The 6,759-nt window shown below is 43.6% G+C and overlaps 1 pseudogene; it reads right to left on the bottom strand.

Annotated features, from left to right (window-relative positions):
• Positions 1 to 233: 233 nt before the first annotated feature.
• LOC137544628 (olfactory receptor 52P1-like) lies at positions 234 to 2,451 on the bottom strand (annotated as a pseudogene).
• Positions 2,452 to 6,759: the final 4,308 nt, after the last annotated feature.

The following is a 6,759-nucleotide window of genomic DNA, read 5'->3' as shown; positions in this document are numbered from 1 at the left end:
TTCCCAGCTTGCTGCCGGCTGAATTCAATTTAGTGAAAATAGCTGGAAGGGGGAGCCCCAGGTGAGGGAGAGGGGGTCTGACCCCCCTCCCCACCGCTCTTCCCGCTGCTCCCCCTACCTGGCTGCTACCCCCTCCAGCTTGGCTACCTATGGGGGGGAGGAGGGGTGAAGCGGCATCCTCACAAGCTTACCTCTGGCGGCAAAAAATCTAGAACCGGCCCTGGATCCGACCATCAATACTTGACTTTCTGTGCACAGAATAATTTCAGTACATTTTTCTGGATCTCTTTTGTCTTTATCCCATATATAATTGGGTTTAACATTGGTGGAAAAATCAAGTAGACGTTAGACAGGATAATCTGAGCTCCAGTAGACGAGTGGCCACCAAACCGCTGGGAAACGAAGGAGAAAAGGGCAGGGATTTAAGCCACAAGGATGACACATACATGAGTGACGCACGTACTCCCAACTTTATGTCTGGCATATCGAGACGGGAGTCTTAGGACAGCTCTTACAATCATGGAATAGGACACGCCAATACATATGGCATCTACACCCACCACAAGTAGGGCAACTATTAACCCATACACAATATTAATACTGATGCTTGCACAAGACAATTTAGCCACGGCAATGTGCTCACAATATGTATGCTCAATCACGTGACTGCCACAAAATGGCAGCCTCCTAACCAGAAAAGGATGTGGAAATACCAAAAGGGGCCCACTCATGGCCACCATGAGTCCAATTTTTGTAATCAGCGTATTTGTCAAGATGGTGGAATATCTCATTGGTTGGCACACGGCTACATAGCGATCAAAAGCCATAGCCAGGAGGACGGAAGAGCCCATGATAGAGAAGGAATGTATAAAGAACATTTGGGTAAGACAGCCTTCGAAGGAGATCTCACGGAGGTTAAACCAGAACAGCAGGATCATCTTGGGAAGGGTGGAATTGGATTGGACAAGGTCTGAAAATAACAGCATACTGAGGAAGATGTACATGGGCTGGTGGAGACTTTCTTCTGTTTTTATGACAAACAAGACGCAAAAATTAGCCAACAATGTTATTGTGTACATGACGCAGACAGGGAATGAGATCCAGACCTGATCATCTTCCAGTCCAGGAATCCCAATCAGGATAAAATAAGATGAGTTCAGGTTAGTGGCCACACTCTCCATGGCCCTGCCGTGGTCTTGTCCAATGTTTTAGCCCTTTATTTAAGGTCCATTAGTCCAATAAAGTCAAGAAACACTTCAGGGATTTCTGTCAAGATGAAACATAATTTTCCAGTGCCCCAAAAGACAAAAAAGAGAATGAAAATATATGAGAACTGCCACAAACCATTTATTGTTTTTTGTTGTAAATAAAATACAAGAGGTAGTAAAAAAAAGTCTAAAGGACTTAATTACAAAAACAATGTAAAGTTGGATCAAGATAGTAAAGGTAGCCATAGATTTGGTAATTTTTAGTTAATGAATTAATAAGGTATTGAAAAAGACAACTTGATTAGTAGATCTCTCTGCCAAGATTTTGTCCCATTGGTTGGAATTCATACAGTGTTCCAGTAAATGTTACGATGCTGGCAGATGCAGGTTGGAGCTATCCGGTGAATCAGAAGTAATCTTTGCATGTTAGAGACTTTATGCTAGATTCAAATGCTATTTCTGGAATGCAAAGTATACCACTTAATAAAACTTTTGAAAACAAATTCCACAAAGGGTGATAGAGAAAGACTGCTTTGCAGAATTTTTTTCTAGGAAATCTTTCTGTGATAACAACCATTCTAATCAGGGCTGGATTTGTACTCTTTACTGCCCAAGGCCACTGTCAGCTGATAGCCAGATGATCCTCTCCAGTATAGGTAGCCCTTTGACCCTTCCCTCCAGTATAGGTAGCCCTTTGACCCTACCCGCCAGTATAGGTAGCCCTTTGACCCTACTCTCCAGTATAGGTAGCCCTTTGACCCTACCCTCCAGTATAGGTAGCCAGATGTCGCTCCCCCAGCTTAGGTAGCCTGAAGACCCACCTTTCCCTCCAGTATAGGTATACTGATGACCCCTCCCCCTTCCCTCTTGTACAAGAAGCTAGTGGACCCTCCCCCCTTCCATACAGATAGCATGATGATCCCCTCCCTCCAATGTAGATAGCCAAGTGTCCCTTCCCCCTAGTACAGCCTGCTGCCTACCCGCCCTTGATCCTGTGGTGCCGTAGGCAATGGCCTATGTGGCCTTGGCTTAAATCCAGCCCTGATTCTAATAATGTGGTGAAAATGAGAAAGCCTAGAGTGTATCGTGTTAAAGAAAAAAGCACTTGAATCCTTGCATCCTTTCTGGAAGGAACTGGAAGATTAGCGGGTAATAACGATGGCAAATTTTCAGCTGGACCTGTGTGGCCAATCAGGGGTGAGCACTGGCGTAACAAGATGCACACCCCTGTAGAAACAGACATATTCTAAGCAATGTGATGCCCCTTACACATAGGCCAGGTCGGGGAGGACATGCGTCTCACAAGAAGGGTTTTTATGGCACAAATGTGTATAACTGATAATCTGTATCCTTTATAATAATAAAAAATAAATACTTAAACCAAACACAATTTTAAAACAAAGTGATTTTCATCCAACACATTATACATTGCCACTGTAGCCTATTGGTTTTATTCTAAACTTATTGACACCTAGCTAGATATTTTCTTGTTCTTGTTCTTAGTCACACCCTGATGATTCGCCCACAGTGGGTGGGAAATGTATCAGTGGGCGGAGCTGACAGTGCCCATGTGTGACACTGCACGCTGCTGGCCAATGTGGACATCCTGAGCGTTGATTCGCAAAGTGGTTCTACTGGTCTGGAAGTAGCTTGAAGGCTTCTGGTGAGGGACAAAATTGGGTACACACTGAATCATCCCTATCACTCCTTGAGGGAGGACTAAGCTCTAAGCTTTGCTTATACTGCTGTGGGACTACATAAATTGGTCCACTACTGACCTGCAACACCTATATTGCTGCTTTTCAGGCTGACCCTCTGCTCCCTATGGGATTCCCCCAGAACTAGGCCTATTGGCAGGATCCCTAACATCATACATCAGCTTTGCTGCTCTGTGAATGTGCAGGTGACCTGCAAGTGGGTATGTGTGTGAGTGACGAGTGCATGCCGGATTAGTTTAACAGATTATATGGAATGACGTGGGTCAGAGGTGTAGCTGTAGGAGAGCAGCCCATGCAAGTGTGTTGAAGGGGGTAGGGACCCGGAGCTGGGGGTGGGGAGGAGCTCAAACCTCCCTTCCTCCAGTCCAGGCCTGGATTTGCATCACAGGAGCCTATAGGAACAGATGTCCTGGCACCCTAGACTCCACCCTCCATGAACCTACAAACCCTGCCAAACCAAACCGCAAGTGTGCTGGTTCTCCCTTGCTTCCCTTGCTTGAAGGGAGATCTCATCAGTGGAAAGCTAAGAGCCAGGTGAGTATACTCCGCTCAGGACTCTGCATAGGGAAGGAGGGATGGAGATACAAGGGGAGCAGAGTGAGCTGCCTTTCCATCATCATGCGCCTGTAGGCACGAGCCTACAGTGCCTTGTGGTGCATCCGGCCCCGGTCCATCTTTCAGATCAGGTGTTTGTGCTACACTTGTTATGATTGTGAAGATCATGATGGCTTAATTTTTTTTTATTATATTTTTAAATATAACATATCAAAATATAACAAACTATAACAATCTATATATATAAAATCGGATGTATGTGTGTATGTGTGTGTGTGTATGTGCCGCGATCACGCGAAAACGGCTTGACCGATTTGAACGAAACTTGGTATACAGATCCCTTACTACCTGGGATGATATGTTCTGGGGGTCTCGCGTCCCCCCTGCATACCTGGGCGGAGCTACAAACAGCAAATCAGATTTCACCCATTCAAGTCAATGGAAAAAATGTAAAAGGCTGCCATTCTCACAGTAATCAAGCCAGAGTCCCCACACATGGCACAGTTGGTCACTTGGTGACCGAGGTTACGAATCCAGGAAAAGTGGGAGGAGCATAACACAGCCAATCAAATTTCAGCCGTTCATTTTAAATGGAAAAATGTAAACTGCAGCTATTCTTAGACTGTTAATCGCAGGGTTCTCAAACTTGCCACAGTTGGTCACTGGGTGAATGCGATTAAGATTCAAGAAAGTGGGTGGAGCCTACAACAGCCAATCAAAATTCACCTATTGATTTTCAAGGGGAATATTAAAACTGCTGCCATTCTTACACTGTTAGTGGCAGAGGCTTCAAACCTGGTACAGTTGGTCATTGGGTGACTGGGGTCCAAATTCTCTAAAGGGGCGGGGACACAAACAGCCAATCAGATTTCCTTGCTGGATAAACTGCTTCCATTCACACATTTTTGATGCCAGGAACCTGAAAGCTCACAAACTTGGTCATTGAGTGACTGTGTGTCAAGGTTACAAAAAAGTGGGTGGAGCCAATAATAAAGTTCACTAGGAAAATATAAACTGCAGCCATTCTTACACTGTTACTGTATGTTAAGGTTAGAAAAAGTGGGCGGAACCAACAACTACATTTTATTCCAGGGGAAAATATAAACTGCAGCCATTCTTACACTGTTAATGGCGGGGTTCCCAAACTTGACACAGTGGGCCACTGGGTGACTGGGATTAATATTCAGAAATGTAGGTGGAGCCAACAACAGCCAATCAAATTTCACCTATTGATTTTCAAGGGGAATATTTACATTGCTACCATTCTTACACTGTTAATGGCAGAGGCCTCTTAGCTGATAGGTGACTGGGGTCCAAATTCACTAAAGGGGGCGGAGCCACAAACAGCTAATCAGATTTGTTAGATTGATTTCAGCCATTCTGTTATTGGCAGGGTTCTCAAACGTGACACAGTTGGTCAATGGATGAATGGGATTAATATTCAGGAAAGTGGGTGGAACCTACAACAGCCAATCAAAATTCACCTATTGATTTTTAAGGGAAATATTGAAACTGCTGCTACTTTTACACTCATAATGGCAGAAGGCTCAAGCCAGCTACAGTCGGTCATGAAGTGGCTGGGGTTCAAATGCACTAAAGGGGTGGAGCCGCAAACAGCCAATCAGATTACTTTACTGGATAAACTGCTTCCATTCACACAATTCTGATGGCAGAAACCCAAAAGCTTAAAACTTGGTCAATGGGATTTTCTGGGATTAATATTCAAAAAAAGTGGGTGGAGCCTAAAAAGAAAATCAAAATTCACCTGTTGATTTTCAAGGGGAATATTTCAATTTCTGTTATTCTTGCACTGTTAATGGCACAAGCCTCAAACCTGGTACAGTTGGTCATTGGGTCACTGGGGTTCAAATTCAGAAAAGGGGTGGAGCTACAAACAGCCAATCAGATTTGTTTCATCTCACTGGTAAATTACAAATTATTGATGCCAAGGACCCCAGAGCTCACAAACTTGGTCATTGAGTGACTGTGTGTCAAGGTTACAAAAATTGGGCGGAGCCAAAAACAAATTTCACTAGGAAAATATAAACTGCAGCCATTCTTACACTGTTAATGGCAAAGGTTCTCAAACTTTGCCCAGATGGTCACTGGGTGACTGAAATTAATATTATGGGAAGTGGGTGGAGCCTATAATAGCCAATCAAAATTCACCTGTTGATTTTCAAGGGGCATATTTAAATTGCTTCCATTTTTGCTCTATTAATAGCAGATGCCTCAAACCTGCTACAGTTGGTCATTGGGTGACTGGGGTTCAAATGCCAGAGAGATGCAGAGCCACAAACAGTCAATCTGATTTGCTTAATTTCTATGGGAATATACAAATTATTGATGACAAAGACCCCAAAGCTCCCAAACTTGGTCATTGAGTGTTCGTGCGTTAGGGTTAGAAAAAGTGGCCAGAGCTAACACCAGCCAAATACATACCCGGGTAACGCCGATTCATCAGCTATTATTCATAAAAGTGGATGGAGCCTACAAAAGCATATCAAAATGAATCTATTGATTTTCAAGGGAAGTATTTCATTACTACCATTCTTGCACTGTTAATGGCACAAGCCCCAAACTGGGTTACAGTTATTTATTGGGTGACTGGGGTTCAAATGCAGAAAAGGGGTGGAGACACAAACAGCCCATCAGATTTGTTTCATTTCAATGCAAATTATTGATGCCAAAGACTGCAAAGCTCACAAATTTGGTCACGGAGTAATTCAGTAATTGTCTGTTACTATTACAAAAAGTGGGCTAGCCAACACCAGGCAATGTCGGGTCATCAGTGGGCGGAGACAAATAGAAATTTCACTGGGAAAATGAAAACTACAGCCATTCTTACACTGTTAGTGGCAGGGTTCTTAAACTTTGCACAGTTGGTCACTGGGTGACTGGGATTAATATTCATAAAAGAGGGTGGAGCCTACAAAAGCCAATCCAAATTCATTTATTGCTTTTCAAGGGGAATATTCAATTGCTGCCATTCTTGCACTGTTAAGGACACAAGCTTAAAACCTGGTACAGTTGGTCATTTGGTGACTGGGGTTCAAAATCAGAAAAGAGCGTGGAGTCACGGACAATCAGATTTGTTTAATTTCAATGCAAATTATTGATGCCAAACAATGCAAAGCTCACAAACTAGGTCATTGAGTAATTGTGTGTTAGGGTTAGAAAAGTGGGCGGAGCCAACAACAACCAAATACATACCCGGGCAACGCCGGGCAATCAGCTAGTATCATATAAAAGGCATAAATACAGGACACAGATAACTC

The sequence above is a fragment of the Hyperolius riggenbachi genome, chromosome 2 (assembly GCF_040937935.1).
Source record: "Hyperolius riggenbachi isolate aHypRig1 chromosome 2, aHypRig1.pri, whole genome shotgun sequence".
NCBI classification, from domain to species: domain Eukaryota; kingdom Metazoa; phylum Chordata; class Amphibia; order Anura; family Hyperoliidae; genus Hyperolius; species Hyperolius riggenbachi.
Note: the sequence above shows the minus strand (reverse complement) of the source record. Positions and strands in the feature narration are given on the sequence as shown.